The sequence below is a fragment of the Anser anser genome (assembly GCF_964211835.1).
Source record: "Anser anser genome assembly, chromosome: 6".
In the NCBI taxonomy this organism is placed as follows: Eukaryota; Metazoa; Chordata; class Aves; order Anseriformes; family Anatidae; genus Anser; species Anser anser.
The window spans coordinates 37,405,500-37,429,082 of NC_139726.1; the positions used below are offsets into that span (position 1 = coordinate 37,405,500).

Below are 23,583 nucleotides of genomic sequence, written 5' to 3' on the forward strand. Positions count from 1 at the left end.
TAATTTATCCGGGGAGAGCAGTTCAAAGGGAGCATCAGCTTGAAACTATTGGTTCATTTGTGAAGTTTGAGGCAGGAGCCCCCCCAGCCGTCATCTGACTTCAAGGAGCCTTTGTATGGGACTAATTATAAAACAAAGCCACCGGACTGGTACTGATTAGTTATTTATATTTTTGATGAAGTTATCTGAAGTTAGTTTTTGATCTCTAATTAAAGGTGACCTCCAAAGCAGGGCTTTGCTTCATTTTCCAGAAGAGCAGCTCAGGAATCATTCAATCACTCACTTAAAATAAATGCCACGGTGATCTTAACACTCCCCAGAGCTGATTCTTAGTTAACAAGAGAAGAAAAACATCTGATTAAGTTCACAGAGCTGGCTCTCTGAGTGACTGAGGGCTTTTCTTAAATATGTCACACAGATGGAAAATGTTTTCTCGTAGTATCTACAGCGATTCATGACACCCTCTTTTAAATCCTTCATAATTTGTGACACAGAATTAGCAGCTGTTTTTAAAGTAAAATACAACCCATGGGGAATGGGAGGAGAGGACAAATTCTGACTCTTCGCTTTTTGACATTCTCAGACCAGGAAAGGAAAGGTTCCATTTTAGTCATTTAAATGCTAATATAATTTCATGACCACCTGTCACTCCATAAAATGTTTTCCATTGCCTTAATCACATTCTGCTCTCCTCAGCAGAAAATTAGCTGATGCTAAAATACCAAAAGGTTATTAGGAAAGTTCTATTTTCCATGTATAGATCATTTGGTATCAGAAGAGTGATAGGGTGATCTACTTAGAGTAGTATCTTAATCAAACGCTGAGGTATGCAGCCGTCCCTTTCAAATACTAGGGATGAGAAAACAGCCCAGATGTTAAAACATCTGCATTTAAAGTGTATATATGTGTGTGTGTGTGTGTATATATATATATATATCCCTTACTTCCAATACTTTCTGTACTGAATGCCAATTCCATAGTAGAACAATATTCCTTCAATTCCAATGTATCAGGTGACTCTGATTGCAGCTCGAATTCTCCAGAAGCAGAGAAGCTTTCCTATATTTCAGGAAAGCCTGTATATATATATTTCTTCTCATTATAAGTACAGTGCACTTTCAACAGTGTTGAATAGAGACTCTTTTCAGTAGTTAAGCAGAAAAAAATAATAAGATGCTCAATAATACCTTTAAGAAAAAGAGGAAATGGCAAAGATGTCGAAACACACCTGGAATGAAGCAAGAGATGAGAACCTGAAGAAGCAATCCAGTAGATAGGGAAGAGATCTGCTTTTATAACAAAGCAGAAACATTTTATCTAATAATTGCTGATGGATCGTTTCTTCCACGGAGATTATCCAATTAGAGCAAAAATACTGCACTATGTCTTATCATTTGCCTGAACTCTTCCCACCTGACAGCCTTATTTAGAGAAATATTTGCCACAGAGTCTTGGTTTACAGTAACTATTAGTAAAATTGCCCAGCAACATTTTTTTTTTTGGAAGTGTATACTGCTCTGTACATTATTTCTTATGCTTCTTATATGAGGATATAAAATAGGAAAGTACCTTTACCTGGATCATCTTAAAAGATGACATATAGTTCTTAGTACGGTAGAAAAAATAAAAAATAAAAATAATTCTTATTCCTAGCAAAAATAATGATAAATGCTGCCTTAGATTCATAACAAAAAAACATAATCATAGTCTTCCAGCAAGCTCATTAACTGGACAGGCCAAATATAATAAAATACATTAAATAAATGCTGTTAAACTTATTTTAGTGTTGGGACTAATGATATCATGATAACATGGTTAACTTCATTCCATTAATACATATTGTTACTTTCCTAACATATACAAAAAATAAAATCACATTTAACCCTTATGTATCAGTTAGTATCACCTAAAATGATGCTCTTTCCTGGTACAGAGAATCCCAAAGACAGAATAGTTTCCAGAATCTCATCCTCCTCAAATATTCTTTATACAAATTTTATTTCAGAATGAGCCTTCACTCTTCCAGATATGTTTTTCTGCAGACACAAGTAGTATTAACGAACCTTTTTATCCAGTGAGAGCAGACCTCCCAAACTCCCAAACTATTACTGTCCTTAAGCAAACAGCCTGGCTATAGGAGTCAAGACTGAGGAGTCAAGACTGCACAAGTGCAGGCAAGATTCTACTTTGACCTGTAAGAAATCAGTGATATGGCCTTATTACCAATTCAAAACATTCTAATTCTTTTCAATTTCAAACCTATTTCACTATATTTGAGGCAGTTATTAATTTCTTATATGAACTAAGAGAATGGCCTTCAGAGGGAATGTTTTTTTTCTGAATTCATACTCCAGTGATTAAAGATGCAAATTGCTCCTAAATATACCTGAACAGCTCCACAATTCTAACTACAACTGTTATTTATTTATTTATTTATTTTTATTGATGGCATTAGAAAATCACTTGTAAGTTTGGGTTAGATCTTTATGTTTTAGAAGAAGCATGCACACAGTGCAAAAAATAAGGTTATTTTATGGGCTCCCCTGGACCTTCATTACTATTGAGTTGTCTCAGTTACTATTATGATGAATCTGATTTTTTAAATGGAAACTGTTGTATTAAAGCAATGCTAATCAGTTCTAATAAAAAAAGTCCTGACTATGCAAGTCTTTCTTTTTTGACATGTTACAAGTCCTAAATCACAATAAGCTAAACAGAAAAAGCATATTGCCCAAACTTTTCAAGCAAAAGTGGACTATGTTCTTGAACAAAGCTATCTGATTCTTGCAATAGAAGCCACGCTGATTCTGGAGTTAATATTTGTTTTGAAGAAAACCTGACAGCATTTTGACAGTCCCTTTGACACGCTGTAGTTCCTCATTCTAAGTTCTCAAAACAAAACATAAGAAACTACTCGGTGCTGCAGGATCCCGCACTTACAGTTTTAGCAAATGTTGCAGTTTCATCAGTGTTTTTCACACTGCTGGGAAACAAGCAAAGGCTCATAGTATCTTTTTCATCCATTGATAAAGAAAGCATAAGTTAGGCTTCATGAGTATAGGGGAACTTTGGATCCTTTGGCAAAGATTCCGCAAATGTAAGCATGTTATGATACTGCGGTTGTATCACAACAAATTCTCCTCAAGTGATAACGGAGTGCTTTTCACAACGTGTAACATGATACGGTTGTTCTACTTTATTTACCTTTGCTGTACTGCTTCCCATCCTTAGGAGAAAAGTGGTACCAACAGAACATGAACACGGGGCAGCACAGCAGGAGATATTAAAGAGCCAAGGTTTGCCACAGCACTGCAATAGTTACCTCCAATTTATAAAATGCTGGTGCCAGCCACTCTTCTCCCCTGTTTGACTGCTGCAGTGTGACCTCTGGCAATTCTGCTGCATAACTGTAATTGTGAATTTCCAACAATTTCTGCAGAATGCTTTGAACAGGTATTTGTTATGCAGACCACACATCCTCATGCTTATATATGTGATGGTGTTGTACATAAAGTATTCAACTCTGTGAGTGTCTGATGGCTGCAATATGAAGAGGCACTCTGTTATATTCTCTTTGTGCATTATATGGGAGAAAACAACATGACCTATCTTATAATAATCTAAAATAGCTTTTCCTTCCCTAAAAGGGAAGCTAGAGGACACGCTCCAGCTTTTAAGACTAGGAGCTAGTGCTTGATTGCACCAAGAAGGCTGCTACCTCCCTTTTCTGAGGTACCGAGCAGAAAAACCACGCCAAAACAGGCTGGGACTGAATATCTGATTGGAGGGGAACTGCTGCCTCATTTTTCCCATAACAAAATGGCAATCTGAGGACAGCACAGTCTTAGTATTTGCATACTACACAGATGTTTGTATTAATTATTTGGTGAGTCCTGAGAGGGGGATCAGCAGCATACAAAAAATCAACATACTTACTCTGTCAGAGCCAACTCTGAAAGAAAAGACAGTAAATACAAATGAAATTAATCTGAGAGGTCCATCCAGCATAATCAAATACAACACATAATTTAAACAGGAATGCCAAACTGACCTGCACTGAGCACTTTTTTTTTTTTTAAAGGAATATCACATGTACCCAAGTTTGTACAGTTACAAAAACTAAAACTGCTGCCATCTACAGCATTAGTCCAGGAGAATGGGATGCAACCACCTGAGATGATGAATCTGGGGTTAGTTTAACTGAGCTATATTTCCCAGGTTAAATCTTTTGCTGAACCTGTGCTGGAAGGTCCAGCAGATTTCTAATTGAGACTGTGAGATATTTTTTTTCTTCCTTTTTTTTTTTTCCTGATGTGGCAATTAAAATGAAATTAATTAAAAGAGCTCAGATTTTGAATCATAATGAAACTATAGGGAAAGAAGAGAGAAATGGGTATTTGCTTCATATAATCACCAGTAGGGTTTCCCATTTTGCTTCCTCAGTGAAGACAGTGGTATCTTTTCATTGATTTGACTGACCATCAGAGAAGGAGGTAAAAACTGGAAACTGTGAGCAAAGTGTGCTCTAAAATAAGGAAAACCCCAGGAACCACTAAAATGGATCAGATCAAAGGTACAAATAGTCCCATTAACTCCATCGTTGACAGTATCTAAAAGTGGATGTCAAGGGAAAAACAAAAAGCACAGTAACACCTTCCCTATGATGTTCCTCCAGCATCCAAACATTTTCTGCTCAGGGACTTCCTTGGCCAAATATAGTTTCTAGGTATTAGGTAATCCTCAAGGGGTTTCTCTTCCCTGAATTTTCTTTTAAAATTATGCAAATCTCTAGCACTCCTAGGTATCCTTTAGCAATGACTTCCTAAACTCAGCCACTTTCTACACGGATCGCTTTCATTTGTTGTGGACCTGCCTCCTCCCAGGTTCACTGGAAGGCTCCATTTCTGTATCAGAAGCAGGAGAGCCTGTCCTGCTTCACCAAACTGCCCACGGCTTTATAAACTCTCATTTCTCCAGTTGCTTCTTTCCCAGACTGAAAAAAAAAAGTGTCCGATCGGTCCTTTAGAAGGCGGACATGCTGTCCCACTACACCTGACTCATACTTATGATGTGCAAAGGAAGATCAGAGGACAGATTGCTTCTTCTAAATTCTTCAGAAAAACTACTTTGAGTCATCATACCCTACGCTGCTTCCCTCCTGTGAGGCACTCACCTGTCTAATTCTTCTACATGAATCAAAGCACACGGTCCTAATACTTGGGCCAAATTACCCTACCAAAACCACTAAGAGAGCCGCTTTGAGTGTAACTCTTGAAACCACTAATAAATAGTTTGTACTGGCAGAAATGATTTGCAAACTGTTCTTGTTTGTTGTATTACCAAGCTGTGATAAATATATTTGCTACTGCATTGCAGAGCGTATTTCTGTATTCCACGGAGCCGGATGTTTCTGCACGAAGATCTTCAGTCAATGGCATACCACCATCAGCACATTACAGATTTGTGGCTCATGCTCTCCCAAACGCGTGTGCTCCTCGCGTTTGCTTCTGCCCACGATGGAGCTATGCTTTGCTCCACTGTTGGGGCTAGCATATATGGTCATGCACAAGGAGAGGGAATTAATTACATTGGACCCAAGGGTTCTCGCTCAAAAGCGCTGCTAGAAGGTACACATGCCCTGTCTTTGGCTATCTCCCAGTCTTGTGAACCGATATATGGGGCCTTTGGAACAAGTTTATATATTGACTATAAATATTCCAGGTGACTATAAATATTCCAAGTTCTTAATTTCTTGTTCTGAACTCAAAGAAGCTATACAGCATCTGTAACAAGCAGCTATATATTAAAAAAATAGCTTCCCCTGGAGAATACGTTAGATTCATTAGAGTATCTGTATGGGGTGCTCTTAATGCATCACTTTCCTCACACATTGAATTCAGCAATTCCAGCTGTTAGCTTAAATTGAGAATACGGTGATTTAACTATCTTAACATAACTGACTCATACTTTTAGTGTGCAAAGAAAGATCAGAGGACAGATTGCCTACTCAAAATTCCTTTGAAAAACTAATTCAAATCATAATATCCTAGACTGCTTTTCTCCTGTGAGGCACTCACTTAACAATCTATTCTTTCACATAAGTCAAAGAGCAATCCAATTCTAAAATCACAGACCTTGAAATTTTACAACTATCCCAATTATCATTTTAAAAACTCATGATTTAACCATTAAATTATTCCTAATTAGAAATGTCACATGTGCCTAATTTATATAAATGCTACTTAAATTACAATGAAATTGGTTAGTTTTCAAGATAATTATATGTAAAATATAACTTAATCATTTTAAATACTGAACTTTATCCCCATAATTCTCCCTGTTTACTCTCCTTTCCTGGCTTGAACTGCAAGATGCCCCTATTTTTTTCCATCAATGATAGGATCGAAGTACAGTATTTTGTGATTAATGAAGATCAGAAAATTTCTGTAACATGGAACTAGGAAAATGTTCTGCTTCCTGTGCTCTGAAGTATATCTGTCCTGAAGGACAGACATTCCCCATCACCGTACTCAACGATAACATTAGTTGAACATTAGTTTTCATTTAATAGTAAAAGGTGCTGCCTGGCTTTTGCTCTGCACAGGTAGATGGCTCAACTCACTATGCTAATAGCTTCAGTTTTGTAGATACTGTTGACTCCTAAAACATATTACATTATTTTCTGCCTTCAAACTAATATTTATTACAGATAACATTGAAAAACATTTAACATTTTCACATACAAAAATGTTAAGAACCCTGTACAATTATTGTATAATAAAATAGCATTTCTTCTGCTTTGGGTGATGATTTTCTTCTTTCATGTAATAAGCTGTCACAATTTTCTTTATTGCTTTTTTTTTTTTTCCCCTAACTGAGCAGTAAGTTGCAATCTACTGGATGCCTAGGTTAGCTTGTACCCAGAGCAGTATTTGATATACAAAACGTATCTTATTAGTTTTCAATTTGCCACTAGCTTAGTTAGGAGATGTAGTTAAAATTCCTCAGCAGCAGGTAATCCTTCTGCATTATAAAAATGTGTTGTAATATAAGTGATGTATGAAGAAAAATCATGATGCAAACTGAGCTTCATCAGGTTTTACCCAGCTTGCAGAATGTATCACTCATGAAAGGCAATAGAAAGAGGAATGCATTTACTGGCAACCCAGCCATCAAACTGAAAAAAACAAGGAAAGTATTTTTGTCAGTACATTTAAGTTGTCCCAGGGAGCAGAGTGGAAGCCAGCAAGGAGATGAATTTATGGTACATTGGTCCTTTTTCCTTTGGCAGTAATCAAGAAGGAGAAGATCAGGATGGCTACTAAGACTATGGTTGAGTCAAGAACATGAAGATTCAGAAGCTGAGGAATGTTCACTACCATTGGCTGGATATATTACAGAAACTATTTACTTATGCAACATCAAATATAATTCCTGGGAACAAAAATCAGACAGAGGTTCAAAGGTCTACTTTGAGAAACTGTCCAGGAGACTCAAGACTGCCAATGCATACAGAACAGAGAACACAGCAGACCTCCAGGTGAAGACAGTAAGCCAGAGAAGTATGGGATAAAAGAAAGGTCAAGGCACAGGAAGAGATCTTCCAGGTGTTGCACAGGTTTGCAGTGTTGTGGAATAAGGGGGAATGAAGCTAAGCATTTAAAAACTCAGAAAGGAGATCTCTACTGTAATGTGTGGTTTATCAGTTAGAAGATATGGGTTTCTCTTTGGTAAATTATATATAGATGTGATGGCCCTCAAAACAGGCAAATGCACTCCTGAGATTACGCTATCAAGATTTTTGTGATGGATATAAAAGGTTATTCATTCTACTGTACTGGATACAAGTTTTCTCTAGAATACCCTGTACAGTTTTTGTTAACCTAGAATAGATGAATTCAAATCGGAAAAAATTCAGAACAGCTTCCAGGACAATGGGGGAATGACAAGTCTATTTTATGAGAGCAGACTGAAAAAGCTCACCTAGTTTAGCCAAGCAGAAAGCTGTGAAGGCAACAGTTGCTCTCAATGAATAATACGGGATATGCACAAGGGGACAGGAGAAGTTACTCAGTCTAAAAAGACAATGGTAGTCAGAGAACAAATTGTTAAAACAGGCCAGAAAAAAATCGTAAGGTAGAAATAAGTGATAAAGGACCACCAGGAAAGCAAGGTTTTGAAAGAGCGCAGCAAAGTTGCAATGGCTAGGGTTCACTGATACTGGTGATCCTTTCTGGGTTAAGTTCTTACAAATCATCTTTGAAGGGGAAAACAACTAAGCTGAATTTCTGAGCAATTTCTAGAAAGCAGGATTTGTTTTTCTCAATTGCTAACAGTCCAGTAACATCAACCAGATAACACATTTCAATAACTGCATGCTTTTCTGTCTTCCATATTAGTAAAACACCACTAAAAGCAACACCAAAACTACCTTTTGGTGTCTTCAAGCTCTTGGTCTCACATCGTCAACAGGGACACATATTTCCATGCAGATCCAGCAAAGTTGCTTGCCTTTGCAGAGGAAAACATTGGTTCCCTCCATACCCAGAAGCTACCAGAAGAAACTTGATGACATCGGCACCCCACTGTCGATTTTTCAATCACTTGTCTTGAGGTCAGTGACAACTATAGTACACAAAATACTTCCCTAGTCTTTGGGATGATACATAATACACCTGCCAGTCACAGAAATATCCTCTTACATATGCAGATCTACTATATATGCAGATACATAGCATGCTTTGTGTTTAAATGATGACACAATAAGCAATAATGATACAATGAAATAATGCCAAATGTTCCATAAAGTCAATAGGCTTGAAAATGGAGAAAATATTACTGGAAGTGAATGACTCTAAGGCACAGTAAATACATTCTTTTATTAGTTGTTTACAGTTGTGACAATAACATGGGTGTGCTATAGTGTTGTATATGTTTACTTGCTGCATGGAAGATGTATTGCCACAAGTTATTTGCAGCAAAACATTTGTAATGTGAAATCCGCATATAAAGGGGCTCATCCTCATTAAGTATGCAACAAGGCATGACAACTCAATAAAATATAGGAACTGCTCTCAGGAAATGTCAGATCTGTCTGCCTCTTGACTGATTATCATCTGCACTCTTACATGCTTGTGCACCTGTATGGGGCATTTTCGTGATGGTATCAGCATATGACTTGTGTTTTGCAGATGATTTGGCTCAGCAGAATAAAGCCAAGATGATAGGAAGAGACACAGTAAGGACTGGCTGACTCCATTTTACTTCCTCTTTGCCACAGTATGAGGAAAAGATATTATTTACTCCAAAATACTGCATGCATCAGCTACACACAGAAATTCAAAAAAAGTATAACTGAACAATTACATCTTGCCATAATACACTATATTACTTAACAGCTGCTTTTTGAGTTACTTTATAATACCTAAACTGAAAGATTTGCATGAAGAGATAATGTAAGTCGGTGCCAGAGTCAGAAGGAGAATAAGGCAATCCTAGTTAATAATTCACAATCGCCAGACACCACCAGCGCAACGGGAACATTTTACAGTGTGTGAAGACAGTGCATCTAAAATCTAAGCTTGCTGCAGTGGGAATACTTTGTTAGTCTTTTCCTAATAAAAGGATTCACATATTTGGAATATCAAGGGCAAAAATTTTCACCAAAAAATGATTCTGAATTGTCAGATTTTTCTCCCAATAGTAATGCTTCCTTCTTTATCTTCACATGGACACAACATCTCTAAGAGCTTACAATGGGTGTTACATACCAAAATATTCTAAAAAATTAGACAGCTCAATAATCAATCTGTGTTACTCTGTTCTAGTAAAGAATAGGATATGAAATATAGAACACATAAATTACACCTTTTTTGATGAAATTATTTCATATTTTTCATTTTTATTGTCATATCTTTCAATTAAAATAGTAACTTTCCATGAGGAATTAGAATGATTATATTTGGCTTGTGGTCTTAATTTCTCTCTTTTTTTTTTTTTCTGCTTTTCCTATTAGCTGATGTACTGATGAGTATTGCACTTATAAAACTATATTACATGGATCCTACCATTCCATTACTTCAGCAGAACAGAACCTGTGCCAGCCCTGTTACAGCCAAAAGTAAGAAGAAATGGCTTTCACATTTAATTCATTAAATAGGTGCGACAAGCACCTATTTAACCAAGTATGGTAGCTGACTGCTGTGTAAAAGCCTTTAAAATAGATAAGCTAAATGATTTATGTTTTATACAGTCTGGGTGCACGGCTAAAATTATCTACAATATAGAATTTGGGCAAATGCTACACTCTAGGTATCAGCACTCATTTAAAAGGCCCTCACAGCTAACACTCAAGATTTGTGTCTCTGACTATGCCTGAATGCTGATGTATTGTAATGAGATCAGTCTAGGACCACTTCTGCAGAAGGGCTTACATGGGGGCTTCAGAGAGAGAACAACCCTGTGCAGCTCCCATGCCAGCACTACTCTCAAACAGCCGCTAGCTGCTGCTCCCACGTAAAAAGGGTGGACAAGGATCACAAATTAAGACCACAGTATTTCAGTCACACTACCTAGCTTTTAAAATTACAGTTAAGAAAAGGTCAGCTCCTGGAATGCCTTTACGTGGTTGAGAACCATATCTAGGCTCCCCTAGCCCTGGGAGATCAAAAGGCACCAATGCTCTCAGCTCTGTACAGTTAGGATGCAGTGTGTCACTTTGTCATATGAATGACAGAAATGGAGTTAAAAGGAGAGTCTTCTGCCATGCCAAGCTCCTTATTTTTAGGCTGTATAGAAAATCTGAGATAATCTGTGATAATACAACTATTTGTGGGCTTCGCTGTAAATACCAGGTGCAAAATGATACACGTTAAAGCAAACAAACAAACCATAAAGCTAGCCTTCAAACCATCCTTTGGCTTTCGACTTTTGCCTGCATACATCTGCCCCTTTGCAGGCTGTCAAATAATTACATGCACACTCCATTGCCCTGCAGCCTCTGAGGAGTTCGAACCTGAGTTGGTAAGCTCCTGGCCTTCACACAAAAGACAGTAACAAAGAAAACAGTTTTCCTTAGCAGCAAGTAACATCTAAAAACCTGCTAGCTGTCTTCTCTCCTATATTTACTGCAGCTAATTACTTGCATAGTCAATAGCCCTTCCAAGTATGCCAGCTCCCTGTTTGTATGGTAATTAACTGAGGAGAAGAGCACAGGAGCTAGGGTACACCTCTTTTGTACCAGTACATGCCTCAGATACTAGTAAACGATTAGCAATATTCACAGGGAGACGTGAAGCTGCATACTCGTAATGTCTCCCGTAACTGACAGCCAGGCTACAAAGGGACCAAAAGAAGCTTGTGTCACCAAACTTTAGCTTTGACCTTGATTGCACATGAATTCATCTGAAGTCCTGCTTTCAATACTGATCCTTTTGGGAATCTGCTGCTGAAACATTTGTAATATGCAGAGAAAATCAAGACACAACAATGTAAGTGCATTAATCATTAAAATGTGAACATTCAATATACCGTATCTTTTAAAATGATGGATTTAACAATTTGATGCAGTGAACGAGCATTTTCAGAGAAACAATCTGTGTATTTCCTGAAGATCTGGGAAGAGTTCGTACTGAAAAATATATCTGTGGTACACTAACTTCCACTGATAGTTTAGAAAGATGCTGAGATCAACAAAACTTCAAGACGTTTTTTATGACTACCCAGTGAGTATTGATGTTCCCAGATGTGCCAAGCACAAGCACCAAATCAAGACAGTCAAAGTTTATTGTTTTATCTTCAGATTTACAAAAAGGCAACTTCTGTTATAGTAATTATATGCAACTAGAAAGGTAAGGTGTTAATCTGCTTGATCTTTTCTTTGTGAATGAGTATGGCCTGTGGAATACCAATGATCGGAGAACTTTTAGTGCTGATTTCGAGCTATCACAGTCAGACATCACTTATTTACTTTGCACTTCAAAACCCATCGTGGCTACTGACCTGGTGTGATTGCCTGTCCAAATGTGCACTGCCCAAGCAGGAACCAGGAGGAGAGCACAACACCCCGTTATTCTGTCCATCTCCCGCAGACCAGGCCTGTAAGAAAGGAGAAAAGAAAGCCAGGTTACTTTGCAGAAATATCTCCATCTGAGACTATCAACAATATTGTGGGGGTTGTTTAAAAAGGAAAAAAAAAAATACAGCAGCATAGAGCCTATCGTCTACATGGGTAAAAGGAGATGATACTGAGCTTACTGAAATCTTCCAACACATGGACAGTCCTCTGGGACACATAGCAACATAAGAGGAGTCTGCCGAAAAAAAACACTAGAAGAGAAAGAGGTGGAAATTAGGAAAACCTAAACTCCACAGGGAACTGAGCAGGGGAATGAAAGAGAAAAACAAAATCGTGGGCTGTTGCACACTGCTGAGAGATCAGAGATAAAGTAAAAAAGTGAGGTTCAGAGGGTTCAGTTGGATGTGGAAAGAGAGAGTGAAGAAAGTGAAGAAATACCAGTGTCAAAGAGGTACCGTAAGTTTGTGTGAGAAATTAGGGGAAAAAATATAAGAAAAAGAAAGCACAAATGATACTCAAAGGATTAAGGATTGTGAAGGCATTACTAAGACAATGAGATAGGGGATGGCAGGCAGAGACAAATAATGAAGAGCTCTACTGATCATCCAGAAGAAGATGACAGAAGAGAGGCAGGTGGTGAAAACAAACTGTGCTGGGAAGAAGTAGGATGGCTGTACTGTTTGCTTTGTGAAAACTGATACTTTTTGCTCAGACCATTACCCTCTTTGATTTCTCTTCCCTCTTTCTGTTTTAGCAGTTTGCAGACACACTTGAAAATAAACTTTTAAAGTACGTATAGTCCTTGAATTGGGGATCGTTGCTGTGTTTCAATATGTACACACCCTCATACAATAGTGCAATTTAAATCTCCTTCCTTCCAGCACCCATTCTATACCTAACCTCTGTTTGCCATAGCCTAGGACCCAGTAGGGCAACAGATTCTGGAACGGGGGAATGGGGTTTGTGGTCAGTCTATAGCGCTTCACCTCTGCCTCTCCTTCATAGCCATTCCTGTCCCCTGTGCTGTGGGGTCCCTCCCACAGGATGCAGTCCTTGCTGAACTGATCCGGCGTGGGCTTCCCACAGGCAGCAGCTCTTCAAGAACTGCTCCAGATATGGGTCCGTACCACGGGGTCCATCCCTCAGGAGCACACTGCTCCAACCTGGATCCCCCACAGGCAGCAGCTCCTGCCAGCTCACCTGCTCCTGCGTGGGCTCCTCTCCACGGCCTACAGCTTCGGCCTGGGGCCTGCTCCTGCAGAGGTCCTCCACAGGCTGCAGCTGCCGTCAGTGTAGGTCCACCCGCTCCACCATAGTCTCCTCCATAGGCTGCAGCGTGGAACCCTGCTCCACGGTACTCCATGGGCTGCATGGGGACAGCCTGCTTCACCATGGTCCTCGCCACAGGCCACAGGGGACTTCTGCTCCGGTGCCTGGAGCACCTCTCCCCCTCCTCCTTCCCTGACCTTGGTGCCTGCAAGGCTGTTCCTCACTCCTCTCACTCTCCCAGCTGCTGTGTAGCAGAGTTTTGTTTTTTTTTTCTCTCCCCTTTCTTAAATATGCTCTTACAGAGGTGCAAACAACATGGCTTATTGGCCCAGCCCTGGTCAGCAGCGGGGCCCTTACCTAACATGGGGCAGCTTCTAGATCCTTCTCACAGAAGCCATCCCTATGGCCCCCTGCTACCAAAACCCTGTCACGCAAACCCACTACAGGTTGCAAGCAAGCAAGGAACTTTTTTAATTGCATGCCAGCCATTTGCTTCCTACACAGACAGATGTGATCTCACAGAAAACAAAATCATGACAGTTATCTTTTGGTCCCAGAAATTCATATGAAAGTTTATTTTCAAATACTGGGTAAAAGGCAAATACTGTCCCAGTATTATACTCACTCTTATGCAATATAGTTGTCAGGTACTCTGAAAGCTTCTGGAGCCGTTATTACCGTTTTTTTTTTCCTTTTTTTTTTTTTTTTCTTTTTCTTTGTATGATTGACCCTTAGTTCAGGTTATACAAGATTTTAGTTCTACGTGTTTACAGCGTCTTTATAACAGAATATTCTTGGAATTAATCCCAAATGCTGGATATCCCAAAAAATAACATTTGAGAATAGTTTGAGTGAGATGACCTAACCCAACACAAAGGACTGTAACATTGATGGGATTATGCCATCCAGTACCTTTTTAAAGTCCAGAGGTACATCACAGCAAAGACCGATATCCCTTTTCAGTGAATAGTTTTGGGAGGGGAAGCTGGTTTGGTGTTTAAATGAAAACATGACTACAAGTACGCAACTTCATTGTGCTTACTGGTACATTGTTAGAGAAGAAATAGAATGGCTGAGCACAGGTGGATTACTTCATCTAATACAACAGCGGTATCAGTTGGAGCTTTGCCACTGACTTGAATAGGAGCAGGACAGAAACACACCTTTGGAAAGGCAATGTGAGTCTTGGATCAAGACACTTGTGCGTTAGAGCTCAGTCTTAGCAAAACAGAGGAGATGTGAACCTTCTACCTCTATGTTTAATCTCAGTTATAGTAAAGACTATCAAAACTATAGTGCTCAAACTCATCTTTAACTGAGAGCAGGAACTACATCTGCTGTGAGAACTGGGGGAGACAGAACAAAAGTTAGAAAAAAGAAGGAATGGAGGACTCCAAGAAATAGAAAGTCTCCAGAAACATAGCAAGACACTGAAGGTATAAACAAGAATTTTATGTAAAGACAAACTGAGGTCCTAAAATGGAAGACAAGAAAAAGATACCAGTTTATTTCAATATTGCAATTCAGGGGCACTTATTTTACTTTGAGCAATCTATACTTAAAAAGGTAACTGAGGACCAAGTCAGTTATCAGATAAAGATTGAATTATCAGTTACAAAATTTATAGAGTGCTAAACTCCTTAAAATAATACAACTTCTGGAAATTATTTCTTCATATGAAGAACCACGAACAAGGAGATTTGATAGATTCACTTATGCTGAGGCAAACACGTCATTTTAAACTGTGGAACTGCTTATCCAAGGCCAGATGGTAATGGGGATCAAAGACTCATAACTGGAAAAGATCACTAGACAGATTAAACTTATAGAAAGCTATTAGAATGTGAAAAAACTGAGAATGAAACAGGACCAGATAGTAAGTTTTGAAAACTAAACAACAGAATGTAACATTAGACTGGGTTAGCGATGAACATAAACACAGGGCTACAGAGGAAAAAATGAAGTAAAATATTATGGAGAAATTTGCATAATCAAACCAGACGGCGTTTGAGGCAAGAAAAACGGTAGTAAAGGAAGACCTAAACCATGCCCTGACTTTGGACACTCTCTGTAGCTGCAAGCAGCAAGTCAGTTTTACAAAAGCCTAGAAGACAACCAGACGTGTTTAAAAGGAAAGACATATATGCATGTTGTGCACAGCAAAGAGGACTTTTCTCCATCAGCTCTGAAGTCTGCTGTGATATTTCTGCTGCCTGTTCTTCACAGTTTCCAAACCATCGGTTATGCTGCAGATGCAAGCCTTTCTCTCTTTTTCCAGCCTGTACTGAGAAGGTTTCTCCTGGCTGAGCTTTTCCTTTGCTGAAAGCAACCAAGCCCTCCCTCCAGAAGGTCTGCATGACCCAGTGCAACAGCCATCACCAGGCAAACTGTTGGGTTCCTGTTTTGCTGTGCAGACATGTATTTTAAGAACTGTTACAGACTGCAACACACAGCAGATAGTGAACAAATAGGACATGTGCAATCTCATTGGAAATGTGTAAAAGAAGAACAAAATTCCCAATGAGTTAATGTATGTTGTGAAGATAATGATATTATTGACTTCTGATATGCATACAAAACCAGAACAAACAGAAAGCAATAATTATGACTGCATCAGTGTCCCATACTGTGCTTTAAAATATGGTTAAAGAAACATCAGTTTCAAGGCCCTCAATATGGAGCAGATTTGTTTTTATATACCAGAAAAATAGTTAATTTTGGTTCTGAGTTATCACTTCCAAAGTCTATTATTAGAACTTTAGTAGGGAATAAAATCACTGAACATTTAATTTCAGATATAAAATTTCTATTTGCAAGATATGACATACCAGTGGAGACAAAGGCAGATAACATATCGTAATTTGATTGTTAAGAATGTAAAGGATTAGCAAGAAAGCATGATTTTAAATGTTTTCTTAAGTCCAGGGTATCCAAGGTGCTTGGCCTGTGGAAAATAATGGCTAAAAACTGATGAAAAATGCTTTTAAATTATTTGAAGAATCAATGGCAGATTTCTGTTTGGCATTATCATAAATGCCAATTTATCATCAAATTATCATTGTCCTCAGAACCTGATCTATGAGACACAAAACCAGGTTTAATAGAAAGTTTAGCATTTTCTACACAAGAATTGAATGTCCTGCTCAACTGCATAGCCACCGTGGCAAACGCAGCAGTCTTGAAAATTCTACAAATGCTTCAAGATTTTTTTTTAAATATTCATTTTGAAGCACCGACTTTGCAGCCACATGACAATTCATGTACAAGCAACTGCAGAGCACAGCTCTTTCAACCCTTTTTATCAAAGTTTCTATGAAATGATTATTTACCAAAGACATGCCTGTAAAAAAGACCTCTTACTGGACTGGACTGCGTGGTCTAGTTCAAACCAGTTGCTATAGATTGGTGTTACCATAAAGGGAGAGAGAAGTCCCTTTGCTTACACATTTTTCTTTTTATCCCACTTGTTATATGAAAGGCTCTGAGCTCTGCACTCTAATCTCTAAGTAATAGCCATATATTTACAGCGCATTTTGAAAAATAGAGAAAGCAGCACACAACACAGCCGGAGAAGTAAACATACCTTTGTGCAGGACAGTGCTAATAAAACCAGACCTGTCTGAAGGCCAAATTATTTCTGAATGGTTTCCTCCAGTAATTAGCTCTACTCGTTCAGTGTTAGTTTTCCATTAGGCTCCTAATGTAACCTTTTGAAATGTTTACAATAAGTTTAATTTCTTTAATCAAGTAATTCAAATGTCTCAAGGAATGTTAGTCAAATCATACGTCTGAAATTCTTATCACTTGAACTTCTTGATTCAAGGGAATGACTCCCAAATGATACATAAATTAGGAGCACTTTCTTAAAGTAAATTAAGAGTAATTTCTGGCATGCTTTTGTATGTTACTTTTGCAATATGTAAATTCTGGAGAAGGCAGTCATCAACAATATTATTCCTTAGGGAAAAAAACTTGAAATACAAATCTTCTCTCTCTCTCTCTCTTTTTTTTTTTTTTCTTTAAGCTTTAAAACACTTATGTCACATTAAGAGTACTTTAATAAGCCAAACATTAGCAGCCTCTAGTGCAGGTCTCTAATAACAGCTGGTCACATATGGGGTCAGCCAGCGCTTCAGGATATGCTACTTCCAATAGTTTCTTACCAACATCACTACTTGGTCTATATCCCAACACAATTCAGAAAATATTCATAGTATCTGTGATAACCAAGCACTGGGAAAAACACGGTCCCTGTAAGAGCTGCATTTCAGAGCCTTCCAGCGACTGTTTCCCAGCTTCTCTTCCATTATTTGATTGCCATTATTGTCATCGCTGCTGCGAGATACAGCCCTTTTTGAAATAATCTGCATGACCTCTATCTCCAATTCTTCAGAACACGATGTATTCATTTCACTTTTTTAACATCTTTTCAGTTTTTAGCAAAGTATTCATCTAAAACGGGTGCACTGTCTGGAAGTAAATTACAAGGGTAAAAGGGTATTTCAAGACGACTGAAAATGTATCTCTCAGGCTGTTTCTTTTTTCTATTTCCCAGCTAGTTTTGCTTAAAAAAAAAAAAAAAAAAAAAAGTGGTTAGGAAATCTTATTGTAAAGTCAAACACTTTTTTTTTTCCTATTTCAGTGGAGTTCTGTGTCCATCATGTCACACTCAGAGATCTTGATAAAATACAGAGCTGCACTTATAAACATGAAATCTGGTTGTATAACAGAGAGAGCTGCAATTAAAAAAGCAAGTTTTGTTGCGTTTTTTTTAAACTCTCAGAAGAGTCCATCAATAGGAGGTTGTCTCTAAATACAGACAAATGAAACATAAAGGTACCGGCACAAATAACATACATTATGACTCAAGCACAAGTAAATTGCAGTTCTTCCCCAGCGTATTCTTGAGTGTTGAAGAAAGGTTAATTTATAACAGCAACAAAATATTACTTCTTCCCCCATCCTAACTTTTCCTGTCTTATTCAACTGTCAGCACAGGAAAATAATTTCCTTTTTTTCTTCTTCCCACCTTTTCTGAAGAGGGAGCCCTACTCAACTTAGTTTTCCAACCACGCCTCTGGAATTGAAATAATTTCCTTTCACAAAATTCAAAACGCATAGCTCTGAGGAACAGCAGCCTTTTGGGGATTTTCACTCATGTGCTGGTCTCAGATCTGAAGCACAACTATTATGGCTGTGTAAGTGTTCTAGTTCACATCAGGATGATGTTATAATGCCAATTTCACTTTCTGTACCTTGGTTCGCACCATGGATAGTCTCAGAACACCTGAACGGGGTTCCTCTGGGAGGAAGCCAAACCAGAAGATGTTCTTCAGCCCCTGCTGGGTATTCAGTACAAGAGACCATGCGAGATTTATGCTGACAGAAAGTAGTGTTGAAAAATAGAGGTTCTGTAGAATGAAACTCTGAGACTGAGGACCTGTACGATGTGCATTTCTAAGATTTTTATTCTGGAAAATGTTACCTTATCTAAACTAGGAGTTATCCACAGAGCCTGCACAAGCACCAATTGTTTGGTTGGAAATCCAAAGCAGGTTGAGTTTCCTAGTAATTTCCTGAGTTGTCTTTACTATACCATTGCTTTGCCTTTAGAAAATGAGCTAACCTTCTGAGAGCAGGTCAGCATGCAGCTGCTCCCCAAGGGACTTGGCCTTCATATCTAACATTATGTGGAAATTTTACTTGCATCTTTGCACTTTTGCAGTGTTGCTTAACACAATATAAGCATCAAGGTAGGTTAGGTGCAGGATACCATTAGATCAATTTCAGCCTAGAAAACAGCATTAAAAGAAGAAATTTTATTTACCTATGGATGTCATATAGCACTATTTCTGCTGAAGTGCTGTGGCTACAAAGCAAGAAGTACTCCCAGGTTACCGCTCTATGATGGGTTTGGAATGGTTTTGCTGAAATATCCTATTCCCCCAAAGCCAAAATGTTTTCACTTTCATAAATCTCTTTGTAAAAGGACATATGAATAAGACTTCCTTGACTTTTAGCAACTCAGGATGACACATTCTGCTCTGGATTAAGCAGGAATTTCAACATCTCCCAGAACTCAAGTGAATATCTGAGGCTGCAGGTTATATTCACACATACATACTCCTATTTCTCTTCAGCACTGTTCTTTGCATGGAAACACCGTCACCCTCAACAAGCTCTAGAGGCCAGTCAGTCCCATGAAGTGTGGACTGACATCTCAAGAAGATCTTAATAACAATAAGGCTTTGCATGTTACATTTAAGAGACGTTTTTATATAATCATTTACTAGCTGAGAGAATAAGGAATATAATTAATAGTTAAATGGCATGATTTCTACAATTTGTAATTCCCCAATTGCTATTTTGGATTTCTAACTGAACATTAAAATGTCATAATCTAGTGGCACCAAACACAAAACACGTAAAATGTCAATGAGTTAAGAAAATGACTTGAAAAAATGAGGTTCATGAAGTCCAGATCTGTGATGTAAAATGTACAATGTCTGATGGCAAGAATTGCATTCTGCAGGAGTAGTTCTTTTCAGTGTTGTATACTAGAGGATAGAGAGCACAAAGCGTCTATTTCAGAATCACAGCTTTCCACTTCCCCTGCTGAGATGTCAGATAGGCTTGGGCTAAATGTGATGGCAAGTGTTCTGGGTCCCGTCTGTCAGGTTCTCCCATGCTTAATGAACAGCATGCTCTTTGATGAAAATACTGTGTAAACAATGAAGTAGCACATTGAAGAGGTGTAAATGAACTTTCTTCTGCAGTATCTTCCGTCGGAACAGGATTTGGAACTTTTAAGGCAGCCCTGCAAAACCCTACTTCGTCCCTAGAACATAATTGTCTCCTGATACCATCGATGTATCTGGGGCACGGTAAAGCAGTTTAAGAAGGTCTTTCATTAAGTTTTTCACAAATACAAATCATTCATTTTTTTATATGAAGTCTGTGGTTCCAGTGGATGGACTGTAAGAAAGAGTTGCCTAAATCCTTGCTTGTTGCTATGACCTACAAGTAACACCATCTCAACTGTAGGTACAGGACTAAACTACTTCGGCCAAAAGAATACACGAAGATCATGAAATATTCTTTTGTGCATAGATATATAATCATCTTCCAAATCATCATTCCTAAAAATCACCACTCTAAAGGCTATCTGTAGCACAAGTGCTCAGAAGTATCAAATAAGGGAATCCCACAGCTATTAAAAAGATTATTATATTCAAGAATGAATACAGGTTGATCCACTAGTGGTGTGCATGAAAGCAACTCTGCTAGCTTTGGTGACTTAAAGTGTCTAACGAGTTGTAGATCTCCAATTATCTTGCAGCTTCCCATTGGCCAGGATAGTCCCTGGCTTCCCAGCTGAGGTTACAATTAACACAGAAAATAATAGCAATTTGTGATACAGGCAGTCAGCGTTCATTCCTATTTCACCCAATCTTCCCAAAACACACTCACACGCATCACTGTAACATCATGCTCAGATAGCTATGTTTGCATGAAGTGGCCTAATTTACATTGTTTATTCTGCTGAAGTAGGTTTTAATTGACGCTATGATAACAGTAGCAAATAAATTGTTTTAGTTTGTTTGCTACTTTACCTACTTATACTAGTCTAGGGTAAACACCAGTGAATTTACCGCCTAGTATGTATAGCGTAGCACATTGTTTTAATGCTGAAGTGGTTTGCCACACAGCTTGGAGAACTATCCTCTAGATTATTGAAGAATAGGTCAATGCACTGGTCAGATTAATTGTCTACAAACAGTGTTCAAACAGAAGCTATAGAAAAATTCCTTTGCTTTGGGAAAATAATGAAAAAAAGAGTAAATACCACAGATCTATTTCCAGCTAATGTCTTTAGTTAAATTAGCAAAACATTAACAGCAGAGCCATGGATAAGCAGCAAAAAGATTAAGTTCTGGAATGACAGGCTGGTCGATCAAAATTAAATGAAAAGAAAATAAAATTTTCTCAGGAAATAAACACATCGTGTTGTGAGAATATGTTACCATGTCAAGGAATACTGATGTTTCTAGCAAGACTATTAGCACAGCTGTTTTTTCGTAAATATTCCTATCCAAATCACTGTCCTTCTCTACTGCTATACACATTGCAAGTGGTCAGAAGGGAATCCCAGGGAACCTGCTCTGCAACTATTTCTGCACCGTTCAGTCTCATCCACAGGCAGGAAATTTGGTCTCATCATAGTCCTTCTCTGTCTGAAAGGATCTGCTTTCACTGGCGGAAAAATCTCTCTTGTTGAATAAGAACATCCATCATAGTTTAAACAGAATTTCAGGAATGACAGGTACCTTATTTAGATAAGGTGACACATTACTGCTTCCTTTTCCCTCCTTTTTCTTATACAGTAAGATCTATATGGAGAGTAAATTACTCTATCACACCAAGTAAGTATCAAAGTCAAGCTCCATTTTCTGAGTTTCCTATTCCATATCCCCTTGAATTCCTCATCTAGCTGTTTGAAGGACATCTGAAGTGGATTTCTGGTTTCACTGCTCTTAGTATCAAATATTTCTGTTGGCTACGCTGAGTGATAAAGCTTACTGAAATCCTTTTTCCTAGGAGAAGGTTACTGGCAGGAACTGTATTGCTACTGAATTCCTGTTATTGGTTATTAAGAATAGGGACTTCTTAAAAAAAATGAAGCAGCTATAAATATCAGTAATTTAAAATACTTTTTTTCCATGCATTCCATATTGTTTTAAATTGCTTTCATTGTAACTGAAAAAGATTAACGCAGCGAATAGAAGTTAAGAAATTAAGATTTCTTTGAAGCAGTTATTGCCATGTCTGTATCAGAGTGCGACAGCCCCTTCTTTGAGGGACTGACCAGTGCACTGCAAAGCACAGGGCATGCGTGCTGTGACCACGGGATTTAGCCACAAAGTAGGACAATGTAGTACTAGCTGCAGAACTTCCTCAGTCTCGGCTCTAACAACTATACATAATTTTTCTACTTTAGTAGCTATTTTGTAGATGAACCCCCTAAATATGACATAGATGGGCAATTCTGGAAATGAGAGACACTTTTGCTGATTTCAGTAGCACAAACTGTTAAATTGGGCCAGTTGCATGGCATACATCCTTATGTATGGGAAAGCAGGGAATTAAATGGATCCAGGTGGAAAAGACTACCTGACAGGTTCCACAGACACTGCCTTTGAGATTCGCCTTGCAACGTGACCCTTATTTACTGTAAGAGTTACTAGTGTGTGACTCAGTATGCTTGAAGATGAAAACAGGAAAAGTATAGCAAAGTTCAGCTTACTAGGAAAATCACTAAAACCAGATTCAGCAACATATGCATTCCTAACAATATGAAGAGTTACAACCACTGCCCTGCTACTAAAAGCAAAATTATTACTTTATGCAATGAGTGGATTGAAACTGAAATACATCTGTTCCATAAAGCTCTGATCAAAGAATCACTCAGAATCCCTGTAGGTAATTTATGGGGGATGGCTAGGGATGGGGAACAGCCTGACAATTAAATACTACTTTAAACAAGGATTTAGCTACAGACTAAGCACACCTCCTCTCTAAGTGCCATTCCAGCTTAGAGAAGGAATACCACACTGATGTAAAGTCCCTGAGACCCCATTAATGGACACTACAGTGCCTTCCCATCTGGCTCATCTTTAGCAAGCCTACCTGAAAGTCTTCAGAGCTATGAAAAATACCTCTCTCAATGGTGCTCTGGTGCCTTCCGCAAAAATCCTTCATACATCCTGGGGGAGCAATTCCTTTCATCTGAGTACAATTTACTCACAGGACAAAATCAATTTTTATCAATACTCTGCAAATGGGCACATGGACTGGAGAGGCGATAATACAGATACCCGAAAGATCCAGGTTACCAGAAGTAGGAGAAATATTTAGACGAAAAATAAAGGCATCACATCTCATCGACAGTGCCTGAAATACAGAGGCAGGCAGTGCTGTCACACTGAATGCAGGTGCCAGGATGTATAAGAAATGGATACTCGTTACACAGAGGATAAAAAGTAAATGGATCCAAAAGGTTGAATTGACAGAGGATACAAGTCAGCAGGTTTCAGAGGAAAGATGAGTCACAATTTTAGCTGCTGAATGAATCCTGACTTGTAATAAAGAATATGATGGACTCAGTGAATTTGCAAGAGCTTAGGGAATGAGCAGAGGTATGTTTTGTTTTCTGGCTGCCAAAGTGGATTTCTTATAAA

At 38.4% G+C, this 23,583-nt stretch overlaps 1 long non-coding RNA gene across 3 annotated transcripts in view; it reads right to left on the minus strand.

The window, feature by feature from the left end:
• The window catches only part of LOC310902065, a 153,557-nt gene that overhangs the window by 44,265 nt on the left and 85,709 nt on the right, over positions 1-23,583 (minus strand). For all 3 annotated transcript variants that reach the window (XR_014586455.1, XR_014586456.1, XR_014586457.1), the window contains exon 2: positions 12,001-12,096. This is a non-coding gene — a long non-coding RNA (uncharacterized lncRNA). The remainder of the gene's footprint in view (positions 1-12,000; positions 12,097-23,583) is intronic.